General features: G+C 49.3%; 1 protein-coding gene and 1 long non-coding RNA gene across 2 annotated transcripts in view; both read right to left on the reverse strand.

Annotated features, from left to right (window-relative positions):
- LOC119442370 (furin-like protease 1, isoforms 1/1-X/2) overlaps positions 1-13473 on the reverse strand; it is a 184004-nt gene that overhangs the window by 137242 nt on the left and 33289 nt on the right.
- Positions 4832-7942, reverse strand: LOC125943263 (uncharacterized). The gene is made up of 2 exons (XR_007465705.1): positions 5163-7942; positions 4832-5128 (listed from the first exon to the last, which is right to left on the reverse strand). It is a non-coding gene; the product is annotated as an uncharacterized LOC125943263 (long non-coding RNA).

Consider the following 13473-nt stretch of genomic DNA (forward strand, 5'->3'; position numbering starts at 1 on the left):
GCTGCCAACCCGTTGATTCAATTCTCGCGGGGACAAGACGCGCCGAGCGAGCGTTGTCGAATAGTGTGGCCTCCATCCAGCGGTGGAGAACTGCGACCGTGAGCGCTTCCACCTCGGAAGCACCATGGAAGTGAACTAGAACTTAAAAAAAAAAAAAAAAAAAACTTATAATAAATACTGAGACAGGGGGCATAAAGGAGTCGCGCGACGCTAACTTGCCCATGCACAAAAGGCTCGAGAGCCGTAAAACTTGGCAGGAGTAAAAGGCGGGTTTAAAAAAATTCTTAGGGGAGTGATTATTTAATGCTCGCATATTTAAGAACCGAAGCGCGCGCGCGCACAAGAGGGAGACGTCAGTTACACGCCTTGAAAAGAGCGTGACGTCAGCTTGCGGATGGAATTCACGGCTGGCTGCAAAAGTGAGACAGACGCTCTGACTAGCGCGCTGCGAGGTAAGCTTGATACAACGCTTGCGACCGGGCGCAATGTATAAAGAGCAGCGATGTTGGTTGAAGCGAGAGCACTATAGACTCACGCCGCGCCCGTATACCTTCAGCACGAGTGCGGCTACGCATCGGCATACAAAGGAAGAGAACGAGCGTCTTTCGTGGCAAGGAGTCACCAGGCTCGGTTAAAATTGGGTACAGCGGAATCTCGTTGATACGATTCTGCATAAAACGTTTTTCGAGATAATACGTTTTCTTTTGTTCTTTTCCCAGCCAACGTCTTACAGGAGCAATGTATTTCGGATAATACGATTTTCGGATGATACGTTTTGTTTTCCGGTTCCCGTGAAGATCGTATCAACGAGATTCCACTGTAGTTAACAGCGCGCCTATTAACACCTGACAATGCAAAGTAGCAAATAGGGCGCTGAAAGCCCTATAGCGCTCAGTTACCGCGCTATATAGGGGGTAAAAGCAGACAAGCTAAGCGCCTCAGAAACACATGGCCTCCCACATACAGCCAGAACAAACTGTGCACATACGTAACACGTGATACCGCGAAAGATTTCACAGCGTGATCTGTTAATTTTCCAGGTCGTGCACGTACTTGTGCGTAGGTATAAGGCTCAAGGAGTTTCAAGGGGCCATTTTAGAAGAAAACCAACGCATAATGACGTAAATTTTGCTGGAGTTTTAGAGATTACAGATACTCAAGAGAGTCATAAATGTTTGATGGACAAATTCTAAAAGTCAGTAGGAGTTATTAAGGATCGAGAGAAGCGCGAAAGTGGGGTTTCGAGTAAAGGGACCGAGTTGCGGTAGATTCTTCTAATAGTGACGAAATGCAGGGAGCCCTATACGTAACGGGTATTAAGAAGCTCTTTAAAAAACTGTATTGGGTAAGGTTGCGTGAATCTAATAGTTTCTATAGGCTTCCTGATAGCCATTACATGGGTATCCCCGCATTCATCACTACTAAAGAATCTACCACAATACATTAACAAGCCGGTATCTTGGCTTATGCAAGGGTTGTGGCGTCGCTGAGACGGTAATTTACATAAGCCTCTCGGTGAGCCATGGAAATCGACTGCAGCCAACAACAATTCGCATGCACAAACAACCGGATAAGGTTTCCCGGAGATCCGCTCGAACAAAAACACACAATCAAACGCTATATTTCACAGTTTGTCTAGACGGCGTCTTTCTACAAACAATAGGTGGGCATCTGGAAATCTGGACGTGGGAACGACGGCAGTTGCGCGGAGCCGCCCGAAGGGCCGGCGCTTGAATTTCAAAAGGAACCTAAAAAAAAAAAAAAAACCTGAACCCCGATGGTATCGTATTTGCGTCGCCAAAACGCGGCTTCAAACTTTAGAAGAAGAAGAAAAAAAAAAAGTAAAATCCCGCCCGAACAAAGAGATCGCGGGTAGTCAAACATAGCCCGCGCAAGCGTACACAAGACGGCGTTTTCACGCCAACATCACTGCGCAGACCAGACGGGCCCCCGCCAGAGAAGCGTCGCTACTGGACACCGCCGCCTATTGCACAAAGGAACGACGACGCGCTATAGCTGTCAGCGCTCGCTCGGCACACGGCAACAGACGCCGCTGCCGGACACCTGAACTGTCGAGCCTTGAGACTGGCAGGCGCCTCCTGAAGAAAACAGACGCACCGACATGCGACCCCCGACACAACGGCCGCGCAAGGCCTATTGGTATACATGAGAGTCACCGCGGGCATCCTGCCCCGCGTACGTATATACTGCGCCTAGCAACCAGGATTTTGGTTTTTGTTTTCGATTGCGCAGCCGTTTTCTCTCCGCCCCACATGTATAACGAACGTTTTTGAACATCCTTATTGGATCATCAGCCTATGAGAAGCGATGCCAGAGTTTTGTTCAGTATTCTATGGAGCTCTGCGAACCTTCAAGCTGAAGTGCACGTCACCCAGACTTGAGGGAGACTCAGGCCGTAAACTTGTGCACGGTGCAAAGTCAGTATGATGCATTTTATAGCATATTAATAAGTTAGCCGACTCAGCAGGCGCACTTAAACGAGGCGAATGCTGGCGTTCGTCCTTTGTTTCTCTCACCGTAAGATGTTCCTTGCCACTATATAGCTACTCTTTTACCCAACACGGAAGTTCACACGGGAGCGCCAGTAACAGCGACGGCCCAGAAAGGAGAAAAAAGATGGGCGACACGAGTAATCCTTTAGCCTCGCCTGTACACGCCCCCACCGCTAACACAGAGTCCACAAGGACCGGGCCGCGTCCGGTTAGACGCGGCCGGGCCGCACGCTACATTCAAGACGAGTCCGCGCGGGGCGTTTGCCGGAAGAGCGGAGGCTATAGAACGATGCGAGACTTGCAAGGTCACGCGGCGGCTCGCTAAATAGGCCGCCTCCTTCTGCCTGCGTGCACCACCCAGCACGGACATAACGCCGCACAAAGTGAGGTGCCCCTACAGCGCCGAACGAAGCCGCGCCGCCAAGGAACGCAAGAAGGACGACTCGTTCACCGTGGGAACTCAACGGAGACCTTACGAGGCGCCGGCGTACACGCGTATATTATATTATACATTGGCAGTAGACGGACACACTCGGTTCTCACAGATAGCAATGCTATGCGGCTGCCGCAAGTACACGGGCGGGCGCGCTGTGGAAACAACAGGTTTCGGTCTCGCTTCCACCAAAGCCGCTGCACGCAAATGTATGCAAAGACCCTCTACGGCACGGACGCCGGGTTACGAAACATCGTGCGATAGGGGGGGGGGGACAAATTCGGGATGCATCGACGGCTAGCGCTGCCGCTAGAAGCGATGCACGACGGCTATAATACAGCGAGGCTTTCGCGCTGACAGTTGTCCGCCAGTGAGGCGTGAACGGCATTCAATTACGCAACCTGCGAGTCCGAGCCTCAGTAGCTTCGCTTAGGTGAACTCGACGAGAGCGGGTCGAGTCGGAAGTCGAGCTGACCCGGTCCGACCATACTGCATTTACATACATCTTGCCAAGTGGCTCGGGGGAGTCAATCCACCCCTTGCAGCCGGTTTAACCGAACTTGCCTTGACGCACGCTCAACTCGACCCGCTAGCGTTTACACAAAGCCGACAAGCCGACTCGACCCAACTTGGTCGGGTTCACATAAAATTAACTTATGTTCCGGCTAAGTGAACCCCCCGGGGAGTTATAAATTGAAACGGCCAAGCTTTGCTGGCAACGTTAGAGCTCCCCGTTCGTTGTTGAGAAAGACGTCTTCCGCCCGAGCTACACACACCGGCGCGGGAGAGAGCGGAAAGCAACCACACCCGTTACGTTATCTCGACATCCGTAACTGTTATCTCGACATCCGAGATACGTACAGCTGTCGTCATCCCCCAGCTCAGACTTACGTCATTATGATCATGCACACTATATAACCTTTCATCCCCACATGATAAAGAGACGCGCCGCTGCGCCATTCGAGGTTGATATCTACAAGGTATCTGAGCAAATGAACACGCTTGGCACGATTACGTAAGAAATAGAAAAGAAATCAAGCAAGAAAGAAATGAAAAATGGCAAATAGCGGTAGGCGTACACTTAAGGGACAGCCAAATAACGCACCCTGATCACCAAAAGTTCCCGGATCACAGAATTTGCGAAACACCGCAAGTTATTTGCAGCCAGGCCTATATATATATATATATATATATATATATATATATATATATATATATATATATATATATATATAACACACGGGAAGCACAACATCGCGGTTATCTTCGGTTTATTTACCCATCAGTTTCGGCCGGTGGACCCACCTTTTTATATATAATACGCTTTATAATTAAAAGGTGCTGTTCATACTTTTTCTTGTGAAGGCCACACATGCGCTCAAATATCAGACAGACAAAAAAAAGAAAAAAAAAACAATAGAAAAAAAAAGCTTTTTCGGGATTTCCGTGCTCCGAAAGCTCTTGCGGTCAGATGAGCTGCAATATAGGAAGGACGCAAATTAATGAGGTGATAAAATGTCATTTGAGGAAACATTCGAGATAAGCATTGTTTCAGCATGACGCAACATGGCAGAAAAAAGTACTTATGGCTGCTATATACGTATGTCGACACGTCAGTTTTGCACGCGTGCCATTTTTTTACGCAAATATGGCGCCACACGTACGAAATGGATATTCGTGAGCGCGTAACTTTGAATACGCAAGGAACGCAGATTGCGAATAATGTTTTGTGTGTGTGTGCGTGTGTGTGCGTGTGTGTGCCTGTGCGTGTGTGTGCCTGTGCGTGCGTGTGCGTGTGCGTGTGCGTGCGTGTGTGTGCGTGTGTGTGCGTGTGCGTGTGTGTGCGTGTGCGTGCGTGTGCGTGTGTGTGCGTGTGCGTGTGTGTGTGTGCCTCCACCCGCGTGACGCAAGAAAGCCAGCTGATAATTCACGAGGAAGTACTCCACGCATTTCACGGGACGACTGTGAAGTGTACGCGGCAAGCACCGGCTTACCACAGGCAACGCAACGCGCATCCTCGCACGCGAAATCACGCTATACCGCAACGCATCGTTTCTCAAAACGCCAGTTCTTCCCAACTCTTTTTCTTTTTTCCTTGTCATGCAAACCGGGTTTTCCTGATACCGCTCTGTCGAGCGCTCGAGCCAACGTCAATTGTGGCCTGCCTGCGCAGCTGCCGCAGCTTCGTTGCAACCAACGTTTTTAGATCTAAAAACGTTGGTTGCAAGTGCACCGCACAGCTGAAAGTGAAGCTTGCGCAGTGTATACAGATGCGAATGAGCGAAAGAAATTATATTTTGAGTACACAGAGCTCATTCTTTTTACTTTGAGCATTTCAAGAATTGGCCAATATTTCCAATATATCGGCCAATATGTATATCAAACATCACGAGGAGATGGTTTACCTTGTACAAGTACATGGAGGTCTTGCCTTCTGGCCATCTAACCGGCATACTAAACAAAAAATTGTGCAGAAACCATCGACGATAATTGTCAATGTAAGCGGATTGAACGAAACGAACGAAACGAAACGAACGTTTTCCTTCCTTGCCGAGTCCGACCAACCACGATAACGGCCAAAAGGGAGAAATAAAGCTATTCGCTTTTACCGAAAGATGGTTTTCCACGTTCGCAACATGCCTGGAGTCAGTAATAAGGACCGGCTTGCAAAGCGATTATGCCCGTGTGCTGCCTTCGTGTCGCGCAAGGCCGCTCACACGTTTGGACCCAGCGCTGCATTATACGTAGCGTGACGCGCCGAGGCTTCCTCTTCCACGAAGACACGTGGAAGCGCAGTTGTCACAGCTGCGCCGTGAAAGCCTGCACTGCTCAACGACGCTGAGCTGAGCGAGCGAGCTGCACGAAGAGGATACCGCGCTGTCTGAAGCCGCGCAGTGCGTATATAGACTGTACGGCGCTCGCCGAAATGCCATATACTCTGCTTTTCATGATACATTTCCCGGAGACATCAATACTACATAGAAAATAATCCAATGTGCGTTCTGCATGTAGTGTATGGAGAATGAACAAGGAGGTGCGGCCAGAAGCGTTCTAACGCACGGTTTTTCGTACTTTCGAACCTAACAAAGCACAACGCATCATTTTGATAGGGCGAGTGTGATACCTTTGAATTCTTATTTACGTGCGCGAGTAACTTAATGCAAAGCCCAGAGTAGCGATTTTGATATATGCTGGAGAGAGTTTTCAGTTGGGGGTAATTCAGAAAACCAATACCTATTTAATCACTACGCTAACTTCCCTTAAAAAAGTGTCACTGTTTTTAAAATATTTACGAATGTACTCTGCATGGCCACAAATAAAGATGAACAAAATCTTTTAATTTTCCCTGATGTGGAACGGTGTTTGGGCTTTGGTGTTATGAACTCGTCAAGAGAACTTCTCCTGACGTCACATACCCTCCCAACCTGAACACATTCCGCCCCATCTTGTAACCCGCGTGGGACAGCTGCGAAATATTTTTTTCTCTCTCTCTTTTAGCCACCAGCCACCTCGCACCAGCACATCCTTGATAACGGAAAGTCTGGGCGTTCTGACTGCGACGTTATCTAGTAAGACCGATGCTCCCTTTCGAAATCATGCCTTGCAGAAAATGATTGCACAGGCGCCATCCGGGACAACAGTTGAAAGTGAAACGTACGGGCTATCGGTTTTCTTTCGTGACGTGCTCAAAGCACATACATCATCCGTTACACAATAAATGTCGCTCACACACGACACAACGAGCTGCTTGTGACGTCAAATGTGGCGTGACGGCCGAGGTGCATACATCTTGATTCTCGCAGCTTGTACGAAAGTATGGCGAAATAATTCTGAAAGTCGAGCAGTTCACGCCTGAAAGAATACGCCTTAGTGGGGAACAATATACAGTTAATACCTGAATATATTTACGGTGCAGCAGGACAACGTGTAATAAGTTTGATCGCTACGTGGGCATGACCTCAAAAAGCTACCACGGTTGCGAGAGAGACCGTAGTGATAGCCTCTGAAATTAACTAGACCGCTTGGGGTTTCTTAACGGGGCGTTAAGAGAAATACTGAATCAGTTTATACCAATAGAGTATTCTATCAAAGCTCTACAGTTAATTTCGCAACAATTGGCTAATTATTAGAAGAGAAAATTAAGGTCAAAGTATCATTTTGTGAATTTCAAGGTACCTTTTCGCCTTTAGGCAAGTGTGGCTCAATAAAGTTCATGAATCTTGCTAAGCTCAGTCTATAAATCTTTTAAAAATCATTAGGCTCGGTCAGGCGCCATCAAAATCTATGACGTCACGGGGAGCTGGCGCGGAAACTTCAAGGTGGAGTGGATGCGCGGCCGCTGCAGCTAAAGATGTTGACCGCTGCAGCTAAAGATATTGACCCCGCCACATCGCACAGAGCATAAGTGTGCCACAGCCTCCGAGCAACCGTTAAATAAAGAGAAAAAAACATTCTTCCTCTCGAAATGCATGCAAAGCAATGCAGCCGCTGTCCCGCCGCCAAAGCGGCAAAGGCGGGCGAAACCAGACGCGAACGTCGCGAGCTGCACATCGTTGGCAACGTTTAGTGGCCAAGCAGCTTGGAAAATCCTATCGCATCTTCAGTGCGTTTAGCTAACCACCGTGTAGCGACGTGTCACTCGGCTAATCTCTCTTCCTCCAACAGGCAGGCCGCCATGACAGTGTCAGGACAAACTGCGTTGTGACGCCGCTGCAGCGGATTCTCTTAAGCTGCGACTTTCCCCGCGCGAGGAACTGACAGCCGTGGAAAAGAAGCTCTACGGAATTATTGATGGTGAGTCCGTGGCCCGCGCGGATTTCGTGCGAGAAAGGCCTACGCAGCTCAAAGGACGAGGAAAACTGCTTGCTCGCCGAACGTCCAGACAGGCGTCAAGGAAAGTGCGAGCTCATTGTTAAAGAGACAGCCTTCAGCGGCAGGATACTAGACGACAGCTCAAGGCAAACGCAGACACTTAAGTATGCACTCTGCCACCAAGACCACCCTTTGCGGCGGCAACCAACCAGGAACGTAAACAGGCCGCGTATCTGAACCACTGCTCGCCGTTAATCTTTCCGGGTGCGACATTAGGTTTAGTGGAGCGATAACGGATGAATTAGTGGCAAAATATGGGCGAGCTCTTCTCCTCCCCCCCAAGACGTGCAACTCACTCTCCTTCACAGGCTGGTGCGACCCGCATTTGCTACAGTGCACCGAGTTGGCAAGACGCGGAGCACAGTGAGCGCTCGTGGTTACAAAATTAAACGCATGTTACTTATAAAGTCAACTAATTACATTCTATAATTACCTGCGCAACTTCAATGCAGAAAAGTAAAATCCGTGGGTGCTGTGGATTTGAGCAGTCATTTGCAGTGATGTATATACAGCTAATGTCCATCAGTGGTGTCGAGCAGACAGGTCGCATGGTACCGGTACATGATAGAGGTAAGCAGCAGCGTGATGCAGTGCATCATTACAAAAGGTACCAGGAGACTATATACTTAGAAGAGCATTCAGAAGCGCATTTTTAACAGCAATAAACATTTACGGAACTCCACCAACGAAGTCCGGAACTCGAATTACCTATACACGGCCATGCTGCATGGAAAAACCAGTTTTCCTTCGCGCCTCGTCGTTACATAATGCCGCGCAACGGCCGCTTCCAGAGACACTGCATATCACACCATCCGCTGCTGCTGCTGCTGCTTATACACGTGGCGTCTTGCTCCTCCTTGACATCATCCTCATCCTTCGAAAGAAAGGAAGAACATCTCAAGTGGCGTCTTGCGCCAAAGAACACAGTTCTCGAGAACGACATAAAAGCCGATGATAGAACCGGAACCGACAACGGGCAAAAGAAAAGCGCCGCCGCAATTGAACCGAACCGCGCGCACAGTATCGCCCGTATCGCCACTCGAAGAAAGCATCGAAGATCCGCGAAAGCAATATGGAACAAACCCACATTGCCCTCGACTCCATTTCCGGTGCTGTAACGCCGAACGAAGTATATAAGGAGGACAAGAGAGGCAGCCGCAAAGAAAACTCAGACGTGTGTATATATATATATATATATATATATATATATATATAGGCGAGCCAGCATGATCCTTAAGTTGAGGAACTTCCGAAGCGAGGGTCAACCAACCAAGCTGTATATCGAGTGGAGTGTGGAGAACCAAGGCCGGGCGCTCCTTGCGTGTGGGTCCACCACGCAAACCACGAGAACGCGGCGCACTCTCTGCCCGCTGTGTTGAAAGGACATCGCTGCGCGCAAACAGCTGGCGGGCTGCAGGAACCGCACCGCCAATCTCTCCCGCTCGCTGCTGGTGCAAGATGGGAAGAGACGGAATGGAAACAGCGGCGGCAGTGCGAGGTGCAGACGGTATATACCTTCCGCGCGATCGAATCCGCGGCCTCGGAAATGTGCAATATCGGCGTGCAAGCATCGTGGCGACACCGCCGGACGTTCACGGCGCGCGGTCGGCGAAGCACGACAAAAGGAAAGCCGACGCGAGCCGCTGTCGCGTGCACACACGTACGCCTACTATATCTATCGACGACCGACCGGACGCAGCAATATCGACACGCGCGCGCGCGCGTAGTCGGTGAACGCCGTTCGGATCAATGGATTGAGAGTGTAGTATACAATGGTCAGCGATCGTGCCTTCCGTCTTATCTGTACGTATGTGGACCCATCGCGTGTTTCCCTGTGATCAGCTCGCATACTGACATGTGCAAACGCACAGGAGGAGCGCTTCGATGAGGGCATCGGTGTTATTAGTTCATTAAGTTGCGATTACTATAATAATATGCGCTCTACAATAAGACAGTGACGTGGTGCATGCATATTCCAGAAGTTGCGCGAAATGCCGGTATTTGCTTTGAACATTACCTTTTTTTTTTTGCTTAAAGACGAGAGGAACGGACACTGGCCGTGCGCGTATGTGTGTGCGTGCGCCACATGAGAAATACAGCACGTTTGAAGATTTGATTAAATGGTTCGGACCTTTCTCACAGTACAAGAAATCGGCTGGGACGTTTAAATCGTTTTAAATAACTATGCAGTTCAAGCCAAACATCATGTGAGATCACGGGAAAGCATGCGGCACAGTACAATATCTAGAGGCGTGCGGTGACGTTTCTTTTTTTTTCTTCTTTTTTCTTTATAGATGAATAAAACGTATGGCTCTGAGTGTCAAATCTAACGTAAAGTTAGCAAAACATCTCAATGCCGAACTCGCCACGTTAGCGTGTTGAACACACATGAACCTGCAGGACTCCTGCTACTCGAAAACAGGTTCGGTAAAACTGTGCTGGACGATAAAGAATGAAGCTTGTTTTCGTGTGTATAGTTACGCGAATAAAACGGTATGTACTAATCGAAGAGCTATTTTCGATACCGCTGCTACACAAAGGGCTCCCGGACTAAACTGCACACGCTGTGTGGCGCTCGTACGGAATGCTGCATGGACGCTTCACAGGCGAAGCAAAGAGTAACAGTAACGTTTTTTCGAAAGAGGAAACGGGCAACAGCGTTAAACAGAGCATAAGTAAACGCGACAGTCACTGGACATTACCATGAACCTTTCCGGACGTACGAACCTAAACTGACAAAACGAGGAACGCGCGGTTCATTTGTTTCACGGCCAGAGTTTATATATACGCACAAACACCGACGGCTGCCACTGTCGCGTTTTATCACGGACAATTAATGCCCGCTGGAAGGCAAACGCCGTCGGAAAACATCGGAACGGCCACGCGTGCAGCAAGCGCCTGGACAAACGAATAGCGCGGTTACCATGTGCACACGAACTACGCGGCAGGCCGAACCGACGCATTCGGGCACGCGACGTCGAACGGCAAAGCGAATGAAGCGAGCGCGCGTGGAGCCAGGCGGCTGCGCAAATGTTCGAAAGGGGAGCAGCGCTATTTGCTCGAGGAAAGGAGTCACCATAAGCAAAAAAAGCAGGGGCTTCGCCCGGAGGCAAGTAACGAACTTCGATCAGCAATCCAGAACAAGGAAATCGCACGACGATGAGAGCAGCACGTGGACCTCAAGGTCCAGCATGCGCGACTGGATCTCCGATGCGCGGCCTGTTAAGTGTCACCCGCTTTCGCAAATTCCCGGGTCGTGGAAACGACTGTCTGATGATTCCGCATTTTCTGTGCGAACACAAAAGTTACAAAGCGCAAAGCCGGGTGGCCGGGAAGTATAGAAACGCTGTATTATACAGTAAAAGACCCGCTAATCAGAGCCCCTAAGAGAGAGAGGTTTATTTGAAGAAAGGCAGAGAGGTCGGCTTGAGCGTTAGTTTGCTCTGGCATGCTACTCTACACTGGGGAAGGGGGGAGGGGATAAAAAGAGCGATGAATGATGATGATAAGAGCCCCTAATGTTGCTATGCTGATTAAGTTGAATTCTATACGATGACGATCAATTCGACGGCTCGGACAAGCCTTTTATAACTAACGTTGACCTCTTTCTCTTTCGTATAAAATCCCAATGATATGTTTCGCAAAATATTCAGATGAATATGTTCTCAATGCAGCAACTCCGCTTGGCACTCGTATACGTTTCCTGTCAGTCTCACAGCCTCGCTTGTGACTGCCCACTTCAATCTTGCGTCACGCGGAAGCCCACCCACTTACTTCCCTATACCGCACACATATGCTCACCACGTGCACGGGGCTTATCCGCGCTCGGTATGCATGCGTATATACGCAGCGGTTTGCAGCCGATCAAAAAGCGCACTGCGTGTGCAGAAGAAACAGAGGCAAGCATGCATCTCCTTTGCTGCGCAGGCCTCTCTATATTTGCACTGAGAGCGGCGAGGCTATTCGTGTTTCGCTGGCGCGACGTAGTGCGCGCGATAGACTGCGTGCATTGCAAGGTCGATGGCACGACGAAAGCGAAGAGTTCCTTTCTTATTCGCCGTGGCGACATTCGGCATATACCGTAACAACGGTCCAATGCAATTCTAGACTGATCAACTTCGAGGAAACTTCCACTCTCTCATGGCGTAGCGTGTAGCGAGACGCCTGACTGGAGCAACGGGCATCATGTCAGGGGAATTAGGAGACGCGGAAATTACATTGATAAAAAGCGTGCGATTCCTTCGATTACATCCGATAAATCAACGCGCACTGAACGAATCGCCACCCCTCTCCATCTTTCTCTCTCACACACGCACGCACAGACAGTTTCGCCGCTTTTTAACAATAAATTGATCATAGACTCTGATTTGTATCTAACACCCTATATACCTCTCCACCCACTACAGAAACCAACAACCACATGCCATGACTCCAAACTTCACACATGAAGACGCTATTGCGTGCTCATTCTTTCCCGAGAACTATTAATAAATCGAACTCTTTGCCGCATGCACCTTAGCTTATACTTTTTAATACACCAGTTGACTTCACTTTATTCAGAATTTTCTCTAATCATACCCCAGATGATATATATATATATATATATCAGGACAAACAATAATATGATAAGCAGCAGCTTGATAGGTGCTTGCCCCAACATAGCGCCCCGAGATTGAAAACATAATAATTCAGAGGTTTTACGTGCCAAAACCACGACATGATTATGAGGCACACCCTGCAGTTGGGGAGACTCCGGTTTAATTCTGACCACCTGGGATTCTTTAACGTGCTCCCAATGCAAGGTAAACGGGCGTTTTTGCATTTCACCCCGCATGGAATGCGGCCGCCGCGGCCGGGATTTGAACCCGCGCCCTCGGGCCTCCCGAGATTGACATTTGCGTCCGGGTGGCCGTCTCTCGTGCCCAAGACTCGCCAAGAGAGAAGGTTACAGATAACCGTTCCCGCGCGAATCTCGAGCCATTGAAGGGGCGCAGACACACGCATCTAACACCCGTCACAGTCGCGAATGCTGAAGCTACGCCCACACGATCCGACTAACGGGAATGTGTTCCCAGGAAAGCGCGACATCTGCATTCCTTGTAACACGAATTCACCAGCATCCCAGACGGAGAGAGAGAGAGACACTCGAGTGGCTCGGAGACACTTCGCAAACGCGCTCGCGAGCACGCGAGCGCTGCCGTTACGCAACGCGTATGCAAAAAAACGCAATGATTATACAGAAAAGAAAAGGAACAAACAAGAGAGCAAGAAAAGCTGTGCATGGAAGAACAAGGCGTCGCGTACACTACGTCGCCGACACGCGAAGGCACGTACGCAGCTGTCCCGCGACCAGACGAGAGGATCGCGGCTGAAGAGCACAGGAAAGCAGAACAGAAGATATAAAAAAAAAAACAAGGAGCATGCGAAGCTCACAGTGCTTGCTTATTCACAAAGAGCGTGTCGAGGAGAAATAAAGATAAAGAGAAAAGCTTGCAGAAGAAAAAAGCAGGCAGGGCGGCCTAACGGGGTGGCTGCGTTTAACGCAGCTGGGGTCTTTGGGAAGCACCTCACAGAAACCGGTCCTTCGAGCATGCAGAGATCCACAGAGCTGACGGCGAGGAACAAAATAATGGCAATATATATAGTTCTTTTTTC

This window comes from Dermacentor silvarum, chromosome 2 (genome assembly GCF_013339745.2).
Source record: "Dermacentor silvarum isolate Dsil-2018 chromosome 2, BIME_Dsil_1.4, whole genome shotgun sequence".
Lineage (NCBI taxonomy): Eukaryota > Metazoa > Arthropoda > Arachnida > Ixodida > Ixodidae > Dermacentor > Dermacentor silvarum.